Source organism: Coloeus monedula, assembly GCF_965178545.1.
Source record: "Coloeus monedula genome assembly, chromosome: 18".
NCBI lineage: Eukaryota > Metazoa > Chordata > Aves > Passeriformes > Corvidae > Coloeus > Coloeus monedula.
The window spans coordinates 8,045,514-8,059,824 of record NC_138798.1 but is presented as its reverse complement, the minus strand read 5'-3'; the positions used below and the strand labels follow the sequence as shown (position 1 = coordinate 8,059,824).

General features: G+C 39.3%; 1 protein-coding gene across 2 annotated transcripts in view; it reads right to left on the bottom strand.

The window, feature by feature from the left end:
• The window catches only part of GNB1L (G protein subunit beta 1 like), a 42,628-nt gene that overhangs the window by 26,231 nt on the left and 2,086 nt on the right, over positions 1-14,311 (bottom strand). The window contains exon 1 of one of the 2 annotated variants that reach the window (XM_082293309.1): positions 3,907-3,981. The exons of the other annotated variant lie outside the window; for it this stretch is intronic. The gene's annotated coding sequence lies outside the window, so the exon portion shown is untranslated. Of the gene's footprint in view, positions 1-3,906; positions 3,982-14,311 lie in introns of those variants that run through there. 2 annotated transcript variants of the gene reach the window in all.

Genomic DNA, 14,311 nt, shown 5'->3' with positions numbered 1-14,311 from the left:
TGCTTCTGTGTACACTACAACACATCTCTGAGACCAGTGTTATTCCAGGTCCTTCTCTGGAGACGGAGAAACTGTGCCAGGGACAGTAAGTGACCTCCCAAGGTGGTACAGTCCCTAGAACTGGGATTCGGACTCCACTAACTGACTTAAGGCGCAGACGGTCCCTTCCCAGGGACACTGAGATTGAATCTCAGTGCCGTGTGGTATTTTAAGAAATGAGGCAATGTGGACAGTCTGTATCGATTAATTAGATTAAAACTTTAAATCCTTATTCAGGTCAGAAAAATCCTCTCAAGGTCAGAAACAAACTGTGTTTCAGTAAAGACCATCACATTTGGTACTTAACACTTTCACCAAGAACCCCTTCAGCACTTAAAAGAAAGAAAAGACTTATTGTTATGTACGCCACTGTTAAATATATGACTCAAAACAACAGATTATTAAGTATTTTTATGTTATGAAATATCCCACCAAATTCAAGCTTAATTACTCATAGTATGTGTCATTTGTCTACTAGGATTCCTATTCCATACAGCGTATTTGGATAAGCCAGGTTATTGGAGAGCAACTTAGTCCAAGAACTCTAGTAGGGATCACTATAATTCCACTGCAAACAGGAATGACATTTACAAAGCAAATATTACCTGAATATCAAATGAAAAAATTAATGTTTATTTTAACAGTTTAGGCTAAGCTTACACTTTAGACATAACTGTTCTTTCAGGCCAGTTTAATCACATAAATCTACATCTATTTTACATAAGCATGTAGGATATATTAGTTAAATATGCTCATCTCCAAGCATATGAGCATTTGCTCATATGTTAAACAGTTAAATTGTTAAAATGTGAGGGATATTAATAAAAAACTGGTTCCACATTTAACAGGTTGAATACTGATGATGCTTAATTCCCAGTTTCTGGTACTGTTTCCTGTGTTTGTCGTGTTCTGACCAGTTAGCTTCTCTATGTTTTAAAAAGCAACACTGCTATTTAGCAAATGGAGGGAAATAAACCCAAAGTAACAGACTCGAGTTGCAGTTTACACATTTAACTTCAAGCTTCACTCCTCTCATCCACCATAAATTACTCCTGACCAAAAATGCAGTGAAAAATGCAACACTGTTTCACTGCATTAATTTGAAACTTTGAACAATTCTGCTGCACCTGAACTTGAACTCCCAGCCTTTGAATTTGTGCTGAACAGCCCCCATTGTACCGCGCTTTTATGCTGGCAGGAACTGAAGTGTCAATCTTTCGTCAGATAATCAGATTATGTCATGTTCTGACCAAATTCATTAGGAAAACTTCTACCAACCCTATTATCTCAAACCAGAAAATCTAGATCAAAGTATAACCAATTTTACAGCACAATAAAACTGTTATAAATATTTAAACACTAATTAAAAGGCCCCTTTTGTTAAAAGTAAATAAATAATTGAAAGCTACCTCTGCTTATAAATGCTATCAAATGCAACCGTATTTATCACGCTTCTAAGAAAACCAGGTTCTATGTATGGTGGAGAGTGGAGAGAAAAGCACTTAAAAGTCATTTGAGAAGATGGAGGTTTGCTGGACTAAATCATATGCCTAAAGCAAGTCACACTGAGTGCTCATTCTGGTGACAAAGCATTAATCCCTGAATGTCTTTGTTAACTCCATTCACACTGGACAATTGTATCTACTTCATGCAGATGTGCTGGATGGACACTGCATTCAAAAGGAGAGAAGAAATACTCTCTAAGGAAATCCTACATCAATGACTCATTTCTCAGTAAATGCAATTGTATTGTAATATATTGTTTTCTTCCTGGAATATGCATGATCTTGTCTCCTACACAGGTAAATAACTGTAATTAACCTCAGCAGATTTATTTTCTGCTTGCTGATCAGATATCACATCTGCATAAACCAAACACTGAACGAAAGAGTACTTACTACTTTCCCTTGTCTCCACTTCAGCTGAATAGCAAGCATGGCATAAGAGGGAATCAAAGAATTCATATTAATATAATTAACAGCAAGGAACCAATCTTAGACTAATCCATGAGCAGAAGCAGCGACAGGACAGTCATCAATATTGATTTCACATATTTTTCAGTACTACAATCAGATTCTCCATCTGTAACTCAAACTTTAAAAGTATGATAATTTACGGAAAGGAGATTAATTTAGCCATTTTGAGTCAAAGACTTATTTCATAGCTTCATCCCAAATCCTGCATATTGTTAGGATCCCTTTCCCCTTTGAAGACTTACTGAATGATTGAAGCTTCTACTTTCTGAGAAACAGATAACACAAGACTAGTAATCTGACTCTAAGCCACTGGATAAAGGCAGTTTGTTTCCTCTTAGCCCATCTGTCAACACCTCTTCAGTAATTAGTCCTAATTATTACAAAGGGCTAGCCTCCCATTCGCATTATTAAATCAGAAATAGTATCATAGCCAGGTATCTTTCAACGCCTACCAGACTGGCGACCTTCGATTTCATTGAATCTTCTATCAGTATCCGCCTTTGGAAGAGCCTCGGCAGTAATTTTAGCATCAGCTTCAAAGATGCAGATCCCACAGTGGAATTCCAGGGATGCATTCATATACACACCCACATCATGTGACAGGAGAGCAAGCAACACAATTGACCTTTGCATTGTTCTCTAAACTCCTGTGATATAAAACACACATTTCTATTTTACACAATGGAACTGGTTTTTGCCTGTGTGCTTCGAAGTGCTCCTTTGAACTAAATGCTGATAGGAAGAATAGTGAAACCGTGTATAAAGATGAAGGTCAAATCTTTGTTAGGAAAACAATACATCTGAAACATTTTTTCAGATCAAGACAAATTTGCAAGGAGTAAACAGCAACTAAAAATATTCATAGATGTATTTAAGTGTGAAGATTTAAAAGGTTTCTTTTGTTTATTTTTGCTGTATAGCTGAAGTACTTCCCCAGAAAAGTGGAAAACAAAAGGATGATGACATCCCAACTCTCACAGAACCAAAGCTCAGTTAGCTGAGGCTTTAGTCAGACTGCTTTAAGCTCTTTATTTGTGTTAACATTTACTTCATTGAAATAAGAGAAAATATATTCCTAAGAACCAAACACTCAATTTCTTTTGATTAAAAGCCAAACATGTTTCCCAATCACACATCTGAGACCATGAATGAGGATTTGTTTATGGTGGATTTCTCATCAACAGCAGAGCACCACCAGTTTCCTCAGACACAATGAGCCGACCTAAGCTGCACTCATACAGGTTATGGCTCATGTAAGTATCCCTACTAAAAGCTTGTGCCCAGAGTACAGCAGCTACACATATATTCAAAAGCCTCTATATGAACAAAGCTGACATTCTCTAATTAAAGCAAAGAATGTTTTTATTGATATGCTTAATATTACCAAAAAAAAAAAAAAAAAAAAAAAAAAGCATACAGAAGACGATTTCTTTAACAAAAAACTTCAACCCAAACGCATTTTAAAGAACTTTTCTGTGTCCTATATTAAAGTGAAATAGTGATTTTTTCCCCCACCTCTTTGCAGGTCTCCTCTAAATGCTACAGATGTAATGAAAGAGTGAGCTGCTATGTACAAAGCAGTAGCCTAAAGCCTTGGGGGAGTTGGGCAGGCACAAACAGGGTGCTTGGGGAGGATGATGCCCCAAACTGCAGCCCAGCCACCTCAGCTACCTCAGCTCTGGGGTGTCATGAAAGCCCAGTGCTTGGAATAGGGACCATAACCCAAATTCTGGGTCCCTGATCTGTGGATGTGGTTGGCCCAAAGTCCCTGTTGTTTCATTGGCTCAACTTGGCCTACTTGGAAGCAGCACAAAGACATCTCAGCAGCACACAGTACTGGAGCATGAAGAAACTACTCTGATCCAGCTTCCTGCATACTTGTCCTGCGTACCTTCCTTCCAGAGCACTCATGGCACCACACAGCTTCACTGCACCTGGATAGCTTTTCCCTTCTGAGACAACCAAAACTCACTGCCAAGAAAAATAAACACACAAACTTAAAATTCATTTTTCAAGCTGTACATTTTCCAAATAAATGCCATGTTAGTGACATGCACAGTAACAGGCAGGCATTTGACTATCAATGGATCAGACTTTAAAACACATTAATGTTTCAGGCATCAGCAATGGAGTGCTAACCTGTTACCACTTTTTTCTTGATTATCCCTATGAGAATTCAGTGCACTAACAATAAAACCCCTTCAAAGCAGAACATGGTATGGTACTGTATGGCAGAAAAAAATGCCCTGCAAGGTTGGATGACTGGTCCATCTGGCTTAGTACCTGATTTCCACCAGGGCCATGCTATTTAGAGATACAGTTTAGGAAAAAGACAGAAGCCTGGCTGCTTTTGCAGTCCCTTCCTCCAGTCCCCCCATACTCCCTCCCCATGCACAATTGCTGTATAAATTATGTTTACAGGGCACACAATTTCACTGCCCATTTGCAGTTCCATTTCTGTCTATGCAATTGCCTAATCTCTTTTGAACCTGCTGATATGCTTGCCTTTGCTACCTACCATGGCATAAATTTCACTAGCTGAAGTTCCAGAAAATGAAGGACTATTTTCTTTTCTTTGTTTTAAGCCTGATCTCCTACTACCTTCACTGAGTGCCCTCTAGTTCTTACATTGCAGGATTTGGAGGGCAACAGTTTCACATCTGGCTTTTTTATCACTTTCATGATTTTGTAAATCTCAATGCTAATATCTGTCTTTCTCTAAACTGGCAAGTATCAGACTTTTCAATCTCTTCTCATATGACAGTTGTTCCATTTCCCCAAATTGTTTCAGTTGCCATTTTCTGCACCATCCCTAACCCCATTAAATCCATCTGGAAAAGCAGAGAACTGAACACAGTACTTCAGATATGAGTCCAATGAGGTTTTCTTAGCAGCAGAGTGACATCCTTGATGAGATGAATCTTCACTGATGTCAAAACCCCCATGTCACTTTCAAGAGAACTACAACAGAGATAATTCCAGCTACTACACCTGGCACAGGAATCTTTGTTCTCAATAGTTTGGGATTTCTCCTGCAGAGCAAGCCAACAGAGAAAAGGCTAAGTGTAAGGGTACTGTCCAAGGATCTACATCCGGAAGAAATAGCATAATATTTTAATTGCACTTCCTGAAACACCTAGACTTCCTGGAATCAACAGTTAAAATCCCAGAGGAATTGAAAATGTTCTTTGATAATCCAGGCCTAGCAGACTGCTGCCCAACACCACTGTGTACCTTTCAGGGAAGAATTTTAAAGGTCCTATCTGCTCTACATCAGTGCTTGAGAACTCTGGTCCATTTTTATAGCTATATGCCCCTTGCTGATGTGGGCCAAAATCCCTCCTATATCATACTAGGACCTCCTTCTCTCCATTCCCAGCTACATGCATTTAAATGGCATATTTTGCCATATAACAAATCCTTCCCTATCTTAAGTTTACTTTGTATTATGCAGAAATCTTGGAGTGGCAATGGGTTGCCTTGATTTTCATTTAATGTCATTAACTTCCATGGAAGTAAAAGTGTTTAGGTCAAAGAGAGAGAGCAACTATAAAAGCATATGTGCACAATGTAATCTCAAAAGAAAACAGAAATCAGAGTGCAGCAAGAGGAACAAAAGGAAATGTATCTTTGTTCCAGATGCATGAGCCACCCAAGCACTGAGGAGAACAGTGCTGCAATCTCCCCAAGACTGCGCATGACAGCACTGCAATGTAACCACAGCCTTGCCTCGGCTTCACTTTGGCCACCAAATGCCCAAGTCTACCAGCAAGAATCTAGTGGGACACAGGAGCCACACCTCCCTGTGGACACCCAGAAATGTCTCTGTCTCAAATTGGCAATGAGATGGATGGAACCCAGGGCCTTTATCTGGCAGTTTTGCTCAAGTGCAGAGAGAAAGATGAGGCCCCATGTTCCCAGTGCAGTCCTCGCTAGAAGAATGAGGTCTGGGCTTCACTACATGCTTAGCAAACAACCTCTTGCAAAGCACATACTCATTTTTAGATACTGCAAATTAAAATGTTTTGTAGGAATGCACTTGTGCAGTTTCCTCAGTTCCCTCTAAGGTTCAAAATATTTACAAACATCAATAATTACACAAAGGTAGCACCACTAAACTAACACTGATTTTAAAGACATTGCTTCCACAGTGAAGATGTTGTCTTCACACATCGTCAACAGCCATGGCACATTAACTTACCAAGTGACTTTAGCTCTCTCAAAAGAGAAAAGTCTTCATTATAATGTGTTTTGTATAAAACTAGACTACAATTTAACCTGTAAGGTCTCTGGTATGTTCCTTTCTCAAATCTGCAAATACTAGTTTCACGGAAGAAGTCTGTGCCAAAGTATATTATACCTACTATGGCAATAAATTCTTCATGGATGAGGTTTTATACATAAATTACCTTCATTTGCAGTCTCTGAATGCTCTTCTAAATTTTATGGGATAATATGAATTATGAGCACCCATGTATTTCTTGTAGGTATACTGTGAGACAGATTTTCTCTACTACTTGCAAAAGATTATGCAAGTGAGTTATACTCTACACCTCTCCCTCCACCCTCATTGAATAAATGTGATAACACAAACCAGTCAGTTGCTTATGAGAAGTGTTTGGTCTGCTATAAAAGTATGTATGTATTAATTATTCTAACTAGGATTAAATGTAAATCACATGGTTAAACAAAAGCATTAACAATATCAGAAAGGTTTTTTCTAAACCTTATAATCTTAGACTTGTTAACCATGGTTGTATCTTGGTTTAGTTATTGATACATTTATGGTTTGGCAAAATAGTCCTTTTAAATAAACTGTACATTTAAAGAGCACAATTTTTATTTATCTGAAGTTACCATTGTAATCTTTACAAAACTTGGCTGGATTTCAGTGGCTGGGCTTTATGTATTTTGCTGGTTCTGCTGGATTTTTAAAACCCTAGAGAACTGGGAATGGAATGAGTCTGTTCACTGTTATTATTAGTCTCTAGTAAATACTGTTGGTGACACACTGGAACCTAAATCCTAGCCATTCTTCATATATCTGTTGAAGACTGGGTGCTTTGGACTCAGTTCATACACAACATTTACCTCAGAAGCAAGGTTCCAGGTTTCCACAGGAGCTCTCATTTCACGAATCACTAGAAATGTGAACTGGCAAACAGTACTTGGACCCCAATTCTACAAATTCCTCTAACCCCACTACCTGAAACAGCTTAGTAGTTTCAAAGGCTTCACAAGAACAGGTCCAGGATCAGTCATTTTCCAAAAGGACACATCACTGGTCAGCTGTAGTGAATAGCACCTACTCACAGCCACTAAACCCGAGACGCCAAAGACAGCAGGAATGGTACACGTGGTGTGGGAAAGCTTGCCCTGCTCCCACGACAGCGGGTGAAGGATCCGGCAAGAAGGCTCATAACAAGATCAGACAAAAGAGAAAACACTGAATCATGTTAAAGTAATTACCAGAAAATAAGACTTCTGCAAAATATTTGCAATCAGCTCTCTCGAGCCTTCAGGCTCAGTCTTGCACTGGGCTGCCTGTAGCAGCACCACCCCAGGAGGCGCTCCAGGAAGAGCGGGTGACTCAGTCGCAGTTCCTCCCTGGCTCCTTCCTCCTGCATGGCACAACAAATAACTGCACCCTATCCCACTGCAGCACTCCCACGTTACTCCGAACAGCCTGACAGTACAGAAAGCCACAGCCCTGCTGTCCCTCTGCTTGCCGTACTTAGGGACAGTGAGGGCACGCAGACCCCACTGTCTCTTCACCCTGTTGTCTCTTCTTTTCCATCTCCCCACACCCAAAACTGCTTCTAAAGCGGCCATATGGGACACATTTACTTCTCACTACTGCCCTGGGGTGCTACTAGGAACAGGAATAATCTAGCATGGAGATAGCATCAGCATGAAAGAGAAGAGAATCCTAGTTAGGAAGAACATATGTCGTCACTAGATAATGATAACCACATTTCATGGGCACAAGCATGAAGGCATGAATTTCAGAGATTTCCCCCTTGTTTTAAAAAATAGGGGCTTATTATAGAAATGCCCAATTACACCATCAGGCGCTGTACAATATTTATTATATAAAATCACTATAATTAAATGCTAAGTGCTGATTTCAATTATTTAGCAGTGGAGCAATAAAATAAGCAAATGCCTTTAAAATGTTTTTTCATAGAAAAATCACAGAATACAAAAGTAGCTAAAAAATGACCTGTCAGGACCTTAGAGATCCCATGGTAAGATTTAAGCTGCAAGGATTCTCAGAGCCATTTTTTTGCTGCAAGCTTGTAGTGGAGCTAATATATAGGGAAAGAGTGAATTTGTGCCCTGACTAGGTTAGTTACCATGTCACCTTAGAATCAGACACTGAGGAAAAATGAAGTCACATATAGAGGCTAAAAATAGTGAAGATCTGAAGCAGTGAGGCAGTTCAATCCACAGGGGCCGTGTCTGCACATGCCCCTCCACTGAAGGACCCAGGCTGTGTTCATTAGTGTTGGAAAACCTTGCAAGATTATATTAAAAAAATACTTTATATTGAAAAAATAGTTCCAAAACATTGTCTTTTCTTGACAAACAGCATCGAAATCACTGGAAATGGAGGGGATTCCCAATAGATATTCCCAATAATCTATCTGTCATAGACAAGGGACAAAAGGCTGCCATATTAAATATTACTAATTCTATCCTGGGGCTAAGTAACGCTCCTGGAGAAATGGTGATAAAAACAACAAGCAGGAGTGAAGCTGTAGAAAAACAGGTGCTGTACTGTCCTTAAGCAGGATGCAGTGCACACCGTCCTGACCAGGGACAGGACCCTGCCAGCCAAAGACATGAAAGTGGCCATGCCACCTTCCTTTCTTTTTGGTGTAACTGATGTTATATCAAGGAAAGACCTCCAGCACAGCTCCAAATTTGCAAGGCTCAAGGGCTGTCAGTGTGCCAGACTCACCATTACAGGGCTAAATAATGGATGGATGTGGAGCTTCTAGATTGCCTTCACTACAGCTGTTACCTTACAGAATTTGGGATGGATGACATTGAAAAATTCTTCACACTGGCATTACATTTAGAATTCTTCTATCAAAAAAAAGAATGCAGCCGACTTCCATTCATGTTTCTGACAAGCTTTTGTTTTTCCTGATAGATTTTCAGCTAAACCAAAACTGAGCTAGAAATGTCCAGTTGAAACTAAATGTCCTATGAACTAAATACTGATTATTCCTTGCTTCTTTACATCCTTCTCATTTACCAAGAACAAAACAAAACTTGAAGAATATATTTTAGGGCAGGAATAATGACCATTCCCAACCCCACAGCTCCATTTTTATTGCAAATAAAACAACTCTGAAGGTCTTCCATTAGCTTCAGAGGCTGGGAGGGAGTGGGAAGAATGATGTGTTACACTACCACGGAGGAAGTACATATGCCAGCTGGAAAAACGGACTATAAAAAGCTTTTCTTACACAAACATGAGGAAGCAACCAACACCCTCAATTGTTGAAGTGAGAGGAGGGAGGCCTAAACACACAACTAGAAAAAAAATTTAAATAAAAATGTCCTGCATGTGTCACATGTTCCCAATTTCTCTCAGATTTGAGAGCCTGGTTTGATAAGGTCAAACTGAGCAAAACAGCACAAATGCTGTGTAACTGTAGCAGGCTGGAGACCCTGCTGCTCAGACTATCACACATTTTTTTGGCACAGCACTATGGACTCACTCCCTCTCTGCAACCTACTGCAAGTCGGGTGAGGAGCCCTCTGCACCTGGAACAAGGGATCAGAGTGCAAAACCCAGGCAACCGTGCTGCACTGCAGGAAAGGTGGTGCCACCAGGGCAACCACCTCTGCTCCAAGGGCCTTTCCTAAGCAGCAGCATCCCCAGCTACATGTCAGGAACGCACCCCTTCCAGTCAACACAGGAACGTGGTTCACCCAGCTCAGAACCAGCGTGGCATCATCTCATATGTCAGAGAACAAAACATTCAAAGGGTCTAACACAGGGGCAAGAATTCAAAGTACAGCTTCAGAAGGTCAAACAGGCCCATTACAAAAGAAAAATTTATTAGAGCAAACAGCTAAATACTGGCAGGACAGAGATGCAAATTCTAACAAGGCACAACTGAGGAAAAAGGAGGTGGACAGTGAGGTTGGCCACACTGATTTCACCTCCTTTGGAGAGACTGCTACATGGGCCTTTGCACTGGGCAACACTCAGCTGGAACCAGCCATCCCCAATACAGGCTCACATACTTCCATGTCCCAAGAAACAGTCCCATACACCACAGTATTCTGATCCCTAGCAGCATAAAGCCTCTGAGAGAGATACAACCAAAATGACGCTCCCATGACGACCTACTGCCACCGCAGCAGTCTCCTATTTTTCCACTAAGGTCATTTTCCTTGTCCATGAACATATATTGACTCCTAGCATTTAGCAAAGTCATAACCCTCTAGTTACAGAGCTTGAACTTGTTAACAATTATTTAGTGAGTGTAATGGAGCTAGGTCAGAACGTAGATACATAATCTAGAGATTCTACTAGTCCTTTACAAAATCATTCCTTCCCCAGCCAGCCACTGTGTGACAGGACATTAAAGGTAGAGGTTTGGCTATGCAACGAATCTGTAGCTTCAAAGTAATTTCACTTAGAATTTTCTTACATGGTTCTGAATATCTGCAACTTATAAATGACTACAAATCAAAACCAGAGAAGTCTTCACACAATATTCAAGTGGAGGCAGATAGCCCACATTCTCTCCTGCCTGCAGAACATGTCAAGTTGTTTTGGAATTTTTGAAAATAACAAGGAACACACAAAACACTTGGGACAATACAGACCTACCAAACTGGGATAAAACTGCATTCTTCTTCCCCTGCTGCTTACTTAGGGAAGGTGTTAGCCTTGCTTTGCCCAGAACACACAGACAGCAACACAGCTTAGCACTTCAAACACCAGGACAGTCAATAGAGAAGAAATCAGCCTGCTTTGTCCCTGGCGTTAATGGTCAATGCAAAACAGGATACTGGATTCTTGAATATGTTTTCTTTATTCTGCAGAAGGCACACGAAGGAGTTCCGATAAGCCATTCTCCCTCCTGATTTCAAACTGGGAAGCCACGGCCTTACAGAGGTCTGCTCAGACATGGCTCTGAGGAACTTCATTCCTAGATGGTTCCAATTCTCCTACCTTTATGTCTGTGCTCACTTTATCTCATTGTCTGGGTGGGTTTGTGGGTGGCTGCTGTTGTTTTTTTTCACATTAAGTGTGTCCTTGGGTCTCTCCACAATTCACACTGTGTACACTTGAAGTCCTTAATACATCTTGTTTGCAGCTCTACTTTTCCCACCTCTTAACACTGACTAGGACATTTCTTCTCTCAAATAGTCTCACTGCTTTCTCACAGCAAAACTGGCATTGTGGACTGCCAGCTGACTCCTGACAATTTATTTATATGTGCACAGCACCATGCAATTCTACAATGTGAAGTAAGAAAAAATAATCCTCAAATCTTACATAATTCTCCTGTTTCTAGTTGTCAAGAAGTTACTTTCTTGATAATCAAACTCAAATCTTGATGATAGAAACTTGCATTTTAAGAAGAGGCAAGCAGAAATTTCTCACCAACTGAACAAGTTGTGCTATGCTTCTGGGCACGCATTACAGTATCTTTTTCGCATCGCACCTACTCTACTAAATATACAAAACACTGTGCAAGTGATAGTTTTGTCAGCCACCAGCTAATCAAATGAAAAATTATTAGGCTTAGAAAAATAATAAAAGCAGAAGCCAGCTGTGCGTTTGTTGGATGAAAATCCCAGTGTCTCCCATGTTAGCTCATGTGTATTTCAATTTCTGGGAAGAAAATAATGGGAATTTCTCCACCCTTTCTCATGTGAGCCATAAAACAGATTTATTACCTAGGATATATTCTGTGTTTTCTCCTGAGGAAAAAAGAAAGTGGTGGAACAAGTTCATTTTTTTCCCTTCTAAAACAAGGATTTTCTTTATAATAAACACAGAGCTTAATTTTGGTATCATATGGCCCTTCTATTTAATGCTCTGGTCACACTTTTTGCCTTTTTAAATCTTGAATTGTTGCATTTTCATTTCAGTGGGGAATCTACAGCTGCTCCAGCTGTCTGAGTGTGAAAAGTCTGTCCTAAGATTCCTATCTGGTGTGTTTTAAGGCAAAATTCTTCCCTCCCCTAAATCAAAGAAATTTAGCATCTACTGAAAAACTGTGAAATAACTAAAACAAAAAGAAAAGCTAAACATTAGTCTATGTTTCTTTTCAAATAGTTCTTGCTCAGCTTTACCTTATACCCAGCTGTCACCCAGCGGCTCTGGGAACAGGCTGCAGACTCAGAGCTTTAGGACAGGGTTGCATCTCATCTGGGAAGGTTATCCTGTACAAACAACTATTTTTTTACTGTAACGGTCACATTCTGACCTTTAAAAATAAACCATGAAAAAGAAGACTTGCTGACTAAAAGATTTTTTTTTTTTCTCCTAAAACTCTTAATTTGCTCACAGTATGACATTACAGTTCTAAAGACCTGTGCTGGTAAATCCATTTACAGAAAAGGTGACTTCCCCTGTAACTTTCGCTTTTGAGATGCAGAAGAGACTGATTCCTATTTTAAATGCTTCTGAATCATGATATAGCCTGGATTCTTCAGTTTAATGGTCTGGGAAGTTTCAAGGCTAAGATAACCCTTTTTAAAATGACATCGAGTAACACAGCTTTTTTAAGCAAATCTGTTGACTCCAATATTTGTAGCCTAAATGTGCTCTACAGTCTCCCATTGCTAACCAGCACCTCTTGTTTAATGAGTCACTTTCCTCAACACAGCACACCTGACATCTCTCAAAGTTTCAGTTCTTTCAAATAATCCCATGATATATGAGCGTTTACACCAAGTCATAAATGCCAATGAGACAATTTTTGAAATGACGAGCTATGCCATCATTAGCTGCATATAATTAAAACGTACCATAGGAAGTGCATTCATTACAGTTGTGAAATTATTTTATTGCTTATGAAAAGGAAAAAAAAAAACCTTTTAATGATACAACTGTGCCAGCACAGAACTCAAAAGGAAGCTGGCTTGCTTGGGCAAAAAATTGTGCAGGTTTTTTTTTGTAGATTTGTTTCATTCTCATTGTTTCATGATCACTTACACTTCTCCACAGAGACCAGTAATTTGGAAAATAAAACCCCAGTAGCTGAAGCAATTTTCAGCCTATTACTAATTTGAAATCCTTCACTTGTACTACCAAGTATATTCTAGTTCAGTCAAACTGCATTCTTACAAAGAGAGCATAAATCTATCCACACAGATATTTTGGGGAGGAAAACACTATTACTGCCACTAGACGTACCTTTTTCCTTTACAAAGACATACAAACACAACAAACATGTAATACTGTGTTGAGATTTCGTACAAAAGAAATGTATCAGCATTACAGCTCAAAAAGGGCGCCCAAAAAGCAAAGTTCAACCTTTTTTTTAATCATTATTAAGTTTGTCTTCACAACCCCAGAAACAGCACTAGCACACATCTATAATCCAGCTGCAACAAGACAATTTATTACAGAAGAGCAGACATAGTAGCTATTTTCCCCCAACGAACACAGTCCTTCATAGAATATTGTTTTGAAAAACCAGAATCTTCAGGGTTAAATTTCCCATATGAGCTAATTAGCAATGACTAGTTTACAGTTACTACTGATCCAATGAAACAGTACATTGTTATGGCTGAGCTTGCAGAGAAATAGTACTCAAATTAAAAACAAGACGTATACAAACATGAAGCATAATACAGCCTGATGTACTTCGTGGTAGAGAGCCAAAAAAATGTGTCTCTTTAGAATGTAAGAACATATACTGGTCAGTAGTTTAACATTTCTCTGCAAAAAGAAACTCACTGTATTCTAAAATGCTCAGAAAAGGTGTAATGTATGTAAAAGTCAACAGATCTTCTCCCTAAATTGTAATTCCAGTGTTTAAAAATAAGTCTCTACATCAATTAACCAAAATCAGACAATCTATCTGATATTAGAAACCGGCATCTATTCCAGTGCATGCACCAACATAATTTCCATCTGCAGAATCTTTATAACTGATAATCACACATCCAAGCCAGAATAAACAGAGTTAGATTTGCTCATCGCAGGGTGTTTTTAAAACAAGAAAAAACTAGTTTACCTGTAAATCAATAAAAATGTTAATAGGAACCATTAAGAAAACAAGAAATTGCTCCAGTAGCTTTTCAAAAAA